The sequence below is a fragment of the Haliotis cracherodii genome, unplaced genomic scaffold, assembly GCF_022045235.1.
Source record: "Haliotis cracherodii isolate W230 unplaced genomic scaffold, xgHalCrac1.p SCAF_17, whole genome shotgun sequence".
NCBI lineage: Eukaryota > Metazoa > Mollusca > Gastropoda > Lepetellida > Haliotidae > Haliotis > Haliotis cracherodii.
The window spans coordinates 29,504,545-29,519,090 of NW_027266272.1; positions in this window are offsets into that span (position 1 = coordinate 29,504,545).

Genomic DNA, 14,546 nt, shown 5'->3' on the forward strand with positions numbered 1-14,546 from the left:
AGCAGAAAGGGATTTCCCTCAACTGTAATATTTGGAATCCCGACATTCCATGATAAGGAAAGTAATCCGCTTTGGTGGGCGTGGCTAAATCTTTTTTACGTTGATTGGGAAATGAATGCAATCACTCGTGGCCAATTCAGCTAATCAGAATGCAGGAATTACAATGAACACAATGAAAATGTGATTAAGTTTGGACATCGGTTTTTCGATTCATACCTCAATGAACCGAAAAAAATCCTTATAATGAAATTCGACAACGAAAACATGTTATTTACAACAGTTTAACCAAGAACAGTTGTACATGTCAATGGAGACAAAAATGACGAGATTGATAAACATTCCAGGTGCTGGAATTCATAGCTTGGCGTGACATGAATCAGGTGATTGTTCAATTAATGCACATAACTTGACACGCCAACAAAATCAGTAGCCAGTCAACGGAGAGAAGGGTCAATACAAAGTTCATAGGACCTGTCAATCAAGGTAAGAGGCGAGAAGAACTGCAACAGTCTGACTGTTACGAACCGGAAGAAATATGTCATGGAGAAGGCGGCTGTTTCAAATGACATGGTCACTTACCGCCAGATTCAAACATTGGTTCCCTGAGAACGGGAAGACACAGTTGGAAAAGTTCGTTCAAACTCGAAGACATGAAAGTTGTGGAAGCTGAGGGCGCGGGGAAAAACAGGCGAGCGAGCCTGCACGTTTGCTGTTTCATTTATTCTCGGTCTTCGAGGGTAGTATTCATGAATTTCGCTTAATGTTTTGTGCATGACGATACACGTGAGCAGAGAGGGAATTCCCTCTAATGTTAGATTTGGATTCCCCTCTTTATAAAAGTAGTCGCTTCGGTGAGCGTGGCTCAATGTTTTTCATTCATTTGGAAATGAATGCAATAACACGTGACCAATGCAGCAAATCAAAATACGGGGATTACAATGGACGCATCGAAAATTTAATTATAACACAATATCGTGGGTGTAGTCTGGTGTTGATAATACACACACACACACACACACACACACACACACACACACACACACACACACAAACACACACAAACACTGTTCGTCAACCAGTGATACTCGCTACTCAATGAATCGTGGGTCAAGTCTGGCTTTGATCACACACACACACACACACACACACACACACACACACACACACACACGCACACACACACACTGTTTAACGTATATTAAAATCTTCAGCAATATTCCAGCTGCATGTAAATAACTCGAATCTGGACTAGACAAACCAGTGAGTGATATCATGAGCAAGGTTTCCCATCGTCAGAGTACGATTACCAGCAAATAACAAATATAAGCGAGCATGACCTTCGATCCATTTATTCGGCCACCACAAACAAACATTACTGGGGACCATTCTAACCCGGAATCCTTATAACTAAAGGATCTGTCAATTTTGACCAGTGTCCGGTATGTCCACATGGACGTCTGGCGGCTGTGAGGAGACCATCAACCATCACGTCCAGCACTGCCCCTGAGTTCTATTGATTGAAGGCTCTTACAGAGCAGCACGAAGCACCGGATCAGGGACTTAGCAATAGTTTATGGGTTTCAATTACACCACACGACCGTATCGGGGGAAAATGTGCGTGATATGTTTATGGGAAAAACGCTTTTAAACCCAGTTCGATGCTAATAACCTCTGGCACAATGGGCGGCTTTCTTGCCCGGTAAGGGGAAAAAAGCACAACTACAACAATATGATGTGAATAACTAAATGTGTGGAAAGACATTGTCTTGTTCCCCATCAAAGCTTTGGGAGTTAACAAGCTATGGGAAATAGGTTAGAGAGCTGGGTATCATGTTGTGTTGAGTAATATTCTAGCCATACCATTGCGGGGGACAATCAATAATGAGTGAGTGAGTTGGGTTTAACGCCGCGTTTAACAGTATTACAGTCATATCACAGCGTGTCAGCTAAATGTTGGAGGAAAGCCCGAAGTGATGCAGGTCTCCGACGTTTACCACTTCCGTGAAACCTACGAGCACGGGTATGGTGCTGACAAACCAAGAAACATAATCGGGTCGAACCGAGATTCGAACCCACAATCATAGGTTTCTGGCGTACCCAAGGGACACAACAGCGAACCGCGGCGCTTTAGACTAGTGGGCTACCCTTGCCTACCAATCAATAATGAGCTTCACATAACGTACCCATCATGAGAATGGAATCTAGGTAATTGGGGTGACAAGCCAACGCTCTTCCCACAATGCTACCATATAACTCTTTGTACCATTAAATGACCAGCCTCATCTATCAACTTGCAACTTGCCGTATCCAGTGTAGTACAAATTACATACTTTATCAGCATAGATCGCTGTATAACTAATGTCGCGGGAACAAAAAGCAAATAACGAGCAGTGTATTTGTTTGTTGTTGAACGTCGCACCTAGCAATATTCAAGTTATATGACGACTGTCTGTAAATAATCTGAAGCAGACAATCCAGTGATTGGCATCATGAGCATCGATTTAAGCAGTTGGGATACCATGGCATACATCAACCAATTTAGCGAGCCTGACCACTCGATCACGTTAGTCGCCGCTTCCGACAAACATGGGTTGCTGAAGACCAATTCTAACCCGGATCTTCACCGGTCTCAGGTTTAAGTCGAAAACACCAGTTTAACTTGCAAAGACGGCACGAGTTGAATTTCAAATTTAAATATCAAGCAGTTTTCTCTTAATTCGCTTCATCTTCTGGAATGCTTGAATTATACAACATTAGATGCTGGATGCATTGATTATTTTAAAAAAACCCGTTTATATGAATCTATATATAATCTCTGGCCACTGTAAACTCCTGAGAAAGAAATCAATTCCTTCCGTGACGGAGGTAAAGTTATTTTTTGCCTTTAACATCCTAACCATAATGCACATAATTAGTATTTACAAACGTTAAGACTACAAACTTAAGAAATCCGAAACACACACAAAAATTCCACTCCGATGTACAAAATGTTATGTTTTACAAGAACCCCGTAGTCTATAATTGAGAGAAGTGACCTTATGTAGCTGACGTAGATCCCTGTTCCACAAAACGATTTTAGAATTGAGTCTCATTTTTGTTAGCAAATACAAAAGACAGGCGTGACGCTGAAATCGTGATTTCTTTGGGGAATGGGGCCCTGTATATAGTTTCAGTCCCAAATCTATCGATGCCTGTCCGTCCATTGATCTATTGGTACGTTTCAATTTGAGGCCTCTCTGCACACGATATTACGAACCTTCCATGGCGTGTTATGGCGCCTACAGGCGTCAGAGGGTTGATTCTTCGAGGGTGCTGAAATTGTGTGAGTGAATATTGTTTTATGCCATAGTCCACAATATTCCAGTTAAAAATAATTGATTTTGGGCAAGGCAAACCAATGGTAGATATCATGAGCAATGATCGACGTCATCTGTATACGACATGCCATGCTAAGGGTTACGTAAACATTGTACAAATCCGATCCTCATTTGGTCATTCAATTTCCTTTCGACAAGCATTGGCTGAAGGGGATGTATTGTGACCCAGAATTCCCAAGGTCATCCCACCAAGGCTGCAGTGTATTCACTCTGAAACACTCTGTAAAATGTCTGAAACAGTGTAAATTCACAAAACCTCCATTACAAGCTGTGGTAAATATTCCATATGGAATCGTCGAACCGCAGGTTTAGATTACGCCCTCCATTGTGAACGCTTTACACTAGTGAAGAAGAAAACACAAAGCACGGAGGAAATTTCATACTTTCAGTCAACAAATGGCAAAATATACCAACTAAAAAGAATCACCACGCCTAAATCTGTACACTCACGACTGACAATACCGATAATTCACTAATAGTATGTTGAATGCCTTAAATTCAACAATGCTTTTGTTTTGAAAATATCCCAGCCAAATTACATTTCTGAAGTTTTCTTCATTTAGCTAGTTTCTATGGTGTTCAATGCGTTGATTTAGCTATTGTGTGTGTCTTGATTATCCCTAACCTTGAAAGGAGGGACACTGTAAGTCAGCAAGCCGGTGATCCCGTTGAACGGATTACACAGAGGGCACAGAACGAATCATTATTCGTTCAATCGCTTTAAAAGTAAATGATTTAAATCGTTCAATATATTTTTAAGGGTTGACCTCTTTCTGTTCCCATAACGAATTGATTTTTCTTACTTCAACATGTCTTTCAGTTTTGAATGAAGATTATTTTTAGTTAAATAACGGATGTTATTGTGAGAAAATTATTCTCAGTTTCTGTTGTAAAAAGGAAGATGTTGAATGTATGTCAGTGTATGTTTTGCCCAGGTTTACTGGTAACTTGACAATTAAATTACACAGAATTGATAGATATCGTCTACAGCAAAGTATATTTTTAAGTCGTGTAAGAAAGAACATTATATACCTGTGCTCATTATACCTGCATGTATGCCATGCAAATACTTTGGATGTAATTCAAGTCTGCCGTTCAGCGATACCATACCGTGTTTTCTTTAGAGGATAGGGTCAGTGGGGTAGCCCATGGCCAGTAGCTAAAGTGTTCGCTCATCACGCCGAACGCCTGGGTTTGCGAGAACCCACATGGTACATGTGTGAAGCCCATTTCTGTCGTACCCTGCCGTAATATGCCTGAAATATTGATAAAGCGTCATAATACCTCACTCACTCACTCACTCACTCACTCACTCTTCCAGAGGCAAGCTAGTTAACTGACTTTAAAAGTCCAGTTTCCACCCTTGCCGAACTAGGCTGGAATTCATGGGCTCGATCTTAGCGCCACCAGTGGCTATTACCAGTTATGTCCCTTCTTAGCCTCTCCTATGGACAAATCAGATTCCACCTCTCGTATCACTTGCATTTTTTTCAAACAAAATGACGGCGCCCAGTCAAGACGATATGATCGATAATATATATTGTAATAAAACGAGTCTTACATCGTGAAGTGCATCAAATCACGTGAGCAACTTGATTAAAAACATAAAAAGATTTAGAAAATATCTGTTGACAACGAGTTGGCGGTGCACATGCAATGCAAATACTGCAATCGACCGAAATCTGCACGACAGTTGACGAACCGGATTTCGATTTTGTTGCGCTATTTTGATTGGACTATGCAAAGACTCGTTAGTCCAGCTAAAATGTAACTCCATAATACCAGCCTAGTTCGGCAAGGGTGGAAACTGGACTTTTATAGTCAGTTAACTCTCTTGCCTCTGGAAGATGACTCTATTCTGGCCTCTTGGTAGGAATCTTTGAGGAAAGACAAAGATGGCACTTCAATCCCATGGATTAGTCCCAGATGCCCACGAGCACGATTGTTGATAGGAATGTGATGCGATTAAAATTACTTTCATTTGCATTTCACGAAACTTTAAAAATATTTTATCTCACAACCACGCTGTATTTTATCACTCACAGAGGCATCGAGTACTTAAACAATTGATTTGATTGATTTTTATGTGTGTAAGTTTCGAAACAGAAATCCTTCCGTGATACTATTGGCTTAACTGATTTTCTTATATGAACACACCATGATCCCAAAGGCGGAAGCTAAATATAGCAGCAGCCTTTATAATGTCCTTCACATTGTAGGATGGATGCAGGATGTAATTGTTTCTCGTCATTAACCTGAAGGGTTGCTTGAATCTTAATTTCGATTTTCCACCACGGCCACCTAAATTCACAATTTTTCCAAAAATTCCCTGGGCTTTCGAAACATCGAAGCCTTTCTCGTTTTGATCATGAGGGAACTGTGGGGTGTCTTCACCTTTGTTTGTTTGTTCGTTTGTTCCTTAAAGCAATATTCCAACTTTATGACGGCGGGCTGTAAATAATCGAGTCTGGACCAGACAATTCAGTAATTGACGTCATGAACATCAATCTACGCAACTGGCCCATGGGGCACCATGACCTGTTTCAACCACGTCAGCGAGTTTATCTACCCGATCCTGTTCGTCGCCACTTGCGACAAGATCAATCACCTCTTACAAAAAGCAGAGGTTGCTGAAGACCAACTCTAAATTGGATCTTCACGGGTTGGACAACACCTAAAGTTATCAAGGCATGTCGACATACGCTATACCTTTGATATACGAAGTGTTGTTACGCGACGCAAATCCGCTAATCCTGCAGTCGATCAGCCAACAGTGATCTACAGTTCACCGTGAGGTTTTCATTTATACTATCACTAAATATAACTACTGATATATTGTGTTTGTTGTTTAATGCAGAACTGGATATTCCAGCTATATGATGGCGATCTGTAACTATTCGAATCTGTACCAGACAATCCAGTCATTGCTTTTGTGAGCAACAGTCCATGCCATCGGGGTGATGCCACGCCATCAAGCAAGTCACTGTGCCTGACCTCCCGATACGTTTGGTCCCCCCTTACAACCACGCCATCAAGCAAGTCACTGTGTCTGACCACCCGATACGTTTGGTCCCCCCCTTACAACTACGCCATCAAGCAAGTTACTGTGTCTGACCACCCGCTACGTTTGGTCCCCCCTTACAACCAACATTGATAGTTTAGGACCAATTCTTACAAAGAATCTCCCCAAGGAGCCGATACATCAGTATTGTAATTGTATGACAGTAACTGTGATTGTCTCGGTGAATTGTACTCGAATAGCTGAGTGACTACATGGCCAGACACAAAAACCTTCATGCATAACGATTAATAGTAGTTTCCCAAATGGAATAATCAGATTCTGCATCCTGGCTCCTCTACATACTGAATATAATGCAGGTAATCCCCCGACATTTCTTATCAATCCTATAATGTAGCAATTATCCTCCACTGATTGAACTGACATCACAATTCACTCTAGGTTGGAAATGAGCCTGACGTGACTGAACCGTTTCTGCTTGCCAGGCCTGGTTACATAAAAACGGCAACTTCAGAATGGAAGATGGCTCGGAAATAAAAGTGGTACCAGGACCGCATTTAGTGTGAACAACATAAATTTATACGAAAAACTAAGCGAGATATATTTTAAGGTTCATCGTTGATGAGAAGCAAATCTTTCATATGGCATTATGTTAAGGATCACCTTGCAATTAGCCGTTCACCGTTTTGAATGACGTCGAAAAACACGATGATGAGAAACATTTTGTCCAACACCTACAACTCTACACTCTGTGCCCACAAAAAACACCAGTCTCAAAAACCGCAGACAAAATCATGTGAGGAAGTGAGTGAGTTGAATTTCACGCCGCTTTTAGAAGTATTCCAGTGATGTCACGGCCGGGACACCAGGAAGGGACTTCACACATTGTACCCATTTGGAGAATTGAGACAGAATCATGAGTGCCTCTGATCACTATGGTCATTAGTCCGCAGTAACGGACGTGGGGTGTTGGTGCTGAACCTGCCCCTTTAACCCAAAGGGTACAACTCATTAAAACAACGATTGTCAGCATACCTCCTTCCATCTTCCCGAGGCAAGAGAGTTAACTGACTTTAAAAGTCCAGTTTCCACCCTTGCCGAACTAGGCTATTAGTTTTATGTCCTTTCTATGCCTCTCCTATTGACCAATCAGATTCAACATCCCCCAAACGAGGCTCCCATTCCCATGCTGCTATGAGCTTCAAAGGGTCTTACACTGGTGTCGTGTGCAGGAAGGTATTTCACTGTGACGTGTTTATGTCACGTGTTCCTTAGGTCTTCCAGCCTTTGAGTATCGTTCGATGGCTTCCACTAATTCTAGCAAAGCGGAGTATCGATGCCATTGTCAACGTTATTGGATCGGACGCGGATTGTTATTGTCATTACTAATATGATTCGGACTTCATCCCCATAGTAATCTACCAACTATGCTTAATGCCAGTCATCCTGACGATTGATTCCACTGAAAAATAGACCGAATAAAACATGACTGTCTTCAATACAATGACCCCAAGTATATCAGCGCAAATACACCATATAAACAAGTAGTGCAAATACCAATGACTTTCCAAGTGAATAAGTGCAAATACATATGATTAGTCCATTAAACGTGCAAGCGGGTTTCACAAAAGTGGTGAACGCCTAAGACTCACATCACTGCGGGCTTTCCTCCCACATTAAGCTGACACACCGTGATATAACTGAAATACTGTACAAAACGGCGTTAAAGCAAAACCGACTCGTGCACTAAGTATTTCCATGAGAGATATTTTGATGTCATTAAATGTTTATATAGGTGTGTAAGTACCTATCTTGATTGAAATGTTGGTATCGTCAAATGGGCGTGTGAGGTGTATCATCAGTACCACTGGTGACATTATATTGGCGTGAACGACACATCGGCATCCCAAATGGGAGTGTCAGACATATCTATGCAACTATCTTGGTGTGAGTGACCTGTTGGTATCATTATACGGAGGCGTATGGAACACCACTCAGTTCAGGTCATGTCAGTACACCAGGCATCAACGGAAAAGATTAACTTCGAAAACATCCTCTGAACTAATTGTTCAACGTTTAATTAATTAACGAAGTAAGGACTAATAAAGATGGAGACCACTCCAACGTCTGCTTTGACAGCGAAACCAGTGCTGTGTTTCCTGCAGAGAACAATGAAAACTGCTACCTTTGATCATTGGTTGCTGCCGATAGTGGAGAGTTAATGGTTAGCATCAAATGGAATCCAGACAAACAGCTGTCGAAGACCAAGAGCCAAATGGTATTACAGTGCCAAGACACTGTTTCAAATGGCAGTTTGAACCAAGAAGTCATGTTCTAGAAAAGGATTCAATAACGTTAAACGACACAACCATCTTTTTGGCTAGTGAACATGATTAAACACCGTCTTTAGCAGGATTCTATCTTCACGAAGATGGCTTTTTTCTTCGGCCATGAGCTGTATTTTACAGCCTCTCAAATAACTTCAGAATAATGTTCAGGCCAATATTTATGTGGACACATAATTTGTGTGGGCCTGAACACCATCACCAGATCTCCTTAGTCAACCAACCTTACTATGTGAACACCCGAGCAGTCCCAGCAAAATGTGTTACATATCGTTCAAATACTGCTTTCCCAAATTGTAATCTAACAAAACTTCTAACCGTTACCAAATAATTACCATTATGCCTCAGAGACACTGCCTCGGCGTCCTATGAGGGTTGACCGATAGGTTCTGAGCCTCACATAGAAGGAATTGCATAATAGTGAAATTGTTGTGGACATTGCATGAAGTCATCGAGGTATATCCTAAAGAACCTGCGCCAAATGAGCAAATTGTCTCGCTGCGACAAGTCAGTAAAATACACTAAAATTCACCCTTGATGTTATGAGTACATAACGGGATCATCCCTCCCGTGCCAACGCACAAGAGATGGGCAGCAGAGTGTACGCGTGATATGTAGACCTTTAATTTGAAGATGACCCTTGTCACGGAAGGTTGCAGCAGAGTGTACGCGTGCTATGGAGACCTTTAATTTGAAGATAACCCTTGTCACGGAAGGTGGCAGCAGAGTGTACGCGTGATATGGAGATCTCTAATTTGAAGATGACCCTTGTCACGGAAGGTGGCAGCAGAGTGTACGCGTGCTATGGAGACCTTTAATTTGAAGATGACCCTTGTCACGGAAGGTGGCAGCAGAGTGTACGCGTGATGTGGAGACCTTTAATTTGAAGATAATCCTTGTCACGGAAGTTGGCAGCAGAGTGTAGGCAGGCTATGGAGACCTTTAATTTGAAGATGACTCTTGTCACGGAAGGTGGCAGGAGAGTGTAGGCGTGCTATGGAGACCTTTAATTTGAAGATGACCCTTGTCACAGAAGGTGGCAGCAGAGTGTACGCGTGATGTGGAGACCTTTAATTTGAAGATGACCTTTGTCACGGAAGGTGGCAGCAGAGTGTAGGTGTGATATGGAGACCTTTAATTTGAAGATGACCCTTGTCACGGAAGGTGGCAGCAGAGTGTACGCGTGATGTGGAGACCTTTAATTTGAAGATGACTCTTGTCACGGAAGGTGGCAGCAGAGTGTACACGTGATATGGAGACCTTTATTTGAAGATGATTCTTGTCACGGAAGGTGGCAGCAGAGTGTAGGCGTGCTATGGAGACCTTTAATTTGAAGATGACCCTTGTCACGGAAGGTGGCAGCAGAGTGTACGCGTGATGTGGAGACCTTTAATTTGAAGATGACCCTTGTCACGGAAGGCTTCTTATGTCAGCAGTAACAGAACTGATGCAGAGAATCTACGATATGGTGATGTACGACCGGCGAGTGACTGGGCGTTATATTGAATCAGACAGTTTAGTAGGCGTTTACCAGGTGAGAGAACATTCCATAATCACAGAGCCTTTGGCAATGATAAAGTATCAAATCTCTGGGGTCCAAATCTTCTGAAAATTGATTAGAAACGCATGGGGCACACTCAATATGTCTCTTGATAGCCTCGCTATGTTTGAAACTGATTCAGAAAGTTTCTTGTAACGATTTGTGTGTATGGCTGAAACCTGGGTTCACTTCCAAACAACAAACCAAAAAAGTGAAATCATTTGACCTCAAACCAACCAAAGAAGGCAAAGACTGTATAATCAGCTGGTAAGGCTATGGTCTCCGTGCTCAGAGATGCCCATGGGTTCATCTTAGTGGACTACGACTAAGGTGAAAGTTGAGAAAAGGTTCTACCACCAGGACTATGCGCCAGTGCACAAAGGCATTGCTATGGCTTGCACACCTTATTCTCCTGATCTGGCTCCGTCAGACTTCCATCTGTTCTCAATGATAAAACTATACCCGGAACCCATTTCCATGCCAATGATGACGACATTGCAGTTGTGGAGAGGGACATAAGGATAAGGACATCTGCAAAAACTAGTATTAAAAAAACCCTGAAATCGTTGGGAAAAGATCAATGTGGAAGGAGATTATGTTGAAAAAAAATATCATTTTAATGTCTTTAGGCAAAGTCTTTCTATCTGAGGCTCAGATGACCTGATTAAGAAACTCCAACACATCGCTCCTTTAATGAGACAGGTATATATTAGAAGGAAAACAGCGTATATCTTCTATCAAAGCATCATACGATGAAAGGTTAATGTAATTACCAATCACATTTTATCTATTTTGTTCCTACCGTCGATCATTCCAAAAGTAAAACACGTCCGTATGCTGGCATTAAATCGTAATGGTATGGCCTTAGCTTTGATCACTAAAAACCTAAACACATGTCAAATTTATTCTGAGGAACACATGGAGCGCTCCATTCAGCTATGTGATGGAAGGGAAAAAAACACTTTAATTTTCATCAGTATTTAGTTTCTTTCATAAATGTTGCTCTGTCAGATTCGATCAATACAGAGTGCATTCTGAGAAAATGGTCTATTTTCATCTCGTAGGGGATCATAGTAAAAAGCAATGGCATATCAATGGGCTGCGGACATGCTTAATTCTGTCATTACACGAACCATGTAAAATCCATGGGGAATCTCAGGAGATGTTGCAACTGGTCTTGACCTGCAGGGAACACACCGCGAACACTGATCAGGAGTATGGGGGACCAGCCTTACTTCACACTGGCAACATTGAAGTTCAGCTGCACTCAAATTTGGCAAGTTTCGCTTCGTAAGGCCCACTCAGAGAAATAGCAAACTCACTTGACTGTTAATTTATTGTTTTTAGATAAAAAAATAATGAAACTGCCGTCCCGTCATGACCGCCATTTGTATTCGGTTTGAAGGTGCCACGTGATCCCCTACTTGAACATCATGTCAGCTGCATGGAGAGTGGTTGTGGTGTCAAGGACGTTAAGCTAGTTACTATAAAAATGGTAATATACATTTTTTACCCGCTGTTTTAACATTGTAACCCTTTCGTAGTGGCACTCGGTTCTAAGGTTTAGCCGTGGACTTAATGTATGGGATATACTAATGAACATCACCAAGGTTCTGTACATCTCTCGAAATGAAATTTGTCTGCTTCTCTCAATACGTATGAGACACCATTTCCTAAATTACGCATGCATAATCTTTTCTAAACCTAAAATTAAATTTTTATGCGCACTTTTCTGAATGTTTCTGCTTTTAACAATATGTATAATGCAGTATTTCCTAAATTACGCATAAATATTCTGTTCCAAACTTCTTGACCTAAACTTGAATTTTAATGCGCACTGTTCTGAATGTTTCTGCTTCTATCAATATGTATGCGGCATTATTTCCAACTTGGTGCGCCCCCGTGATCATGATCCTGTGTTCGAATCCCAGATTAGTCCTGATTATGATCTTCAGTTTGTCAGCACCAAACTTTATGATATTGTAATGCCGGCAAACCCAAACAGTTGTCTCTATTCCTATAGTATGCCATGCTGATCCTACCGCCATCCCAAGGGCTACATTTAGAGACTAAAACAGACCATATAGTCTGGCATCCTCATTACGAGCGCTTGTATGTCAGGTGTAGAAATCATTTGATTATAAACAAATAGTCTTATAATCATGTTATTTTGAATAACCATTATACATCATTTGATGAAACTGTCAAGTTTCGTGATATATCAAATCCATGAATGTTACGCGAATTCCTTCTAAATCCCATTATATAGGCAGATATCCGCTACACTGCGTGACGCAATCCCATTACGTGCCTTCAGGCTGCATCGGGCACTAAATGCTGACATTGATGTATAGCGCTAATGAAATGCCATCAGAATTGATATCCAACGGAATGACAATTATATGAAACACTCCACGTTCACATGTCTAGGTTTTGAAAATCAGTTGCGCAAACTTACTTCAGCAAAATTAAGGATGACGTTGTTGTTTTAAGCTTATTTTGGTCATGACAAAAATGTGTCACACCCGTCGCATATTCACAAAAGGAAAAGATCACCACGAGCATCTTTGCGGTTTCATATAATTATCCTCAGAAGGCAGACAACGGAAATTGTTACACATATTCTAACTTGTCAGTAACAGGGGTGACACGGTGAAGGCGAGGAAAGAAAATCCTAGTTTCGTTCTGCTTTATGCAACCTTCTTCTGATGGTACCTATATTATAACACGGATACCCCCCTTCTGTCGTTGTCATGGTACCTAGACTCGTCCTACATTATAGCACGAATACACTCCTTCCGTCGTTGTCATGGTACCTATACTCGTCCTACATTATAGCACGGATGCCCTCCTTCTGTCGTTGTCATGGTACCTAGACTCGTCCTACATTATAGCATGGATACCCTCCTTCCGGAGTTGCCATGGTACCTAGACTCGTCCTACATTATAGCACGGATAACCTACTTCTGTCGTTGTCACGGTACCTAGACTCGTCCTACATTATAGCACGGATGCCCTCCTTCTGTCGTTGTCATGGTGCCTAGACTCGTCCCACATTATAGCACGGATGCCCTCCTTCTGTCGTTGTCATGGTGCCTAGACTCGTCCTACATTATAGCATGGATACCCTCCTTCCGGAGTTGTCATGGTACCTAGACTCGTCCTACATTATAGCATGGATACCCTCCTTCTGTCGTTGTCATGGTACCTAGACTCGTCCTACATTATAGCACGGAGACCATCCTTCCGGAGTTGTCATGGTACCTAGACTCATCCTACATTATAGCATGGATACCCTCCTTCTGTCGTTGTCATGGTACCTAGACTCGTCCTACATTATAGCACGGAGACCATCCTTCCGGAGTTGTCATGGTACCTAGACTCATCCTACATTATAGCATGGATACCCTCCCTCTGTCGTTGTCATGGTACCTAGACTCGTCCTACATTATAGCACGAATACACTCCTTCCGTCGTTGTCATGGTACCTAGACTCGTCCTACATTATAGCACGGATGCCCTCCTTCTGTCGTTGTCATGGTACCTAGACTCGTCCTACATTATAGCATGGATACCCTCCTTCCGGAGTTGCCATGGTACCTAGACTCGTCCTACATTATAGCACGGATAACCTACTTCTGTCGTTGTCACGGTACCTAGACTCGTCCTACATTATAGCACGGATGCCCTCCTTCTGTCGTTGTCATGGTACCTAGACTCGTCCTACATTATAGCACGGATGCCCTCCTTCTGTCGTTGTCATGGTACCTAGACTCGTCCTACATTATAGCATGGATAACCTCCTTCCGGAGTTGTCATGGTACCTAGACTCGTCGTACATTATAGCATGGATACCCTCCTTCTGTCGTTGTCATGGTACCTAGACTCGTCCTACATTATAGCACGGATAACCTACTTCCGTCGTTGTCATGGTACCTAGACTCGTCCTACATTATAGCATGGATACCCTCCTTCCGGAGTTGTCATGGTACCTAGACTCGTCCTACATTATAGCACGGATAACCTACTTCCGTCGTTGTCATGGTACCTAGACTCGTCCTACATTATAGCATGGATACCCTCCTTCCGGAGTTGTCATGGTACCTAAACTCGTCGTACATTATAGCACGGATAACCTCCTTCCGGAGTTGTCATGGTACCTAGACTCGTCCTACATTATAACACGGACACCAGTCTTCCGGAGTTGTCATGGTTCCTTGACTCGTCCTACATTATAGCACGTACACCATCCTTCCGGAGTTGTC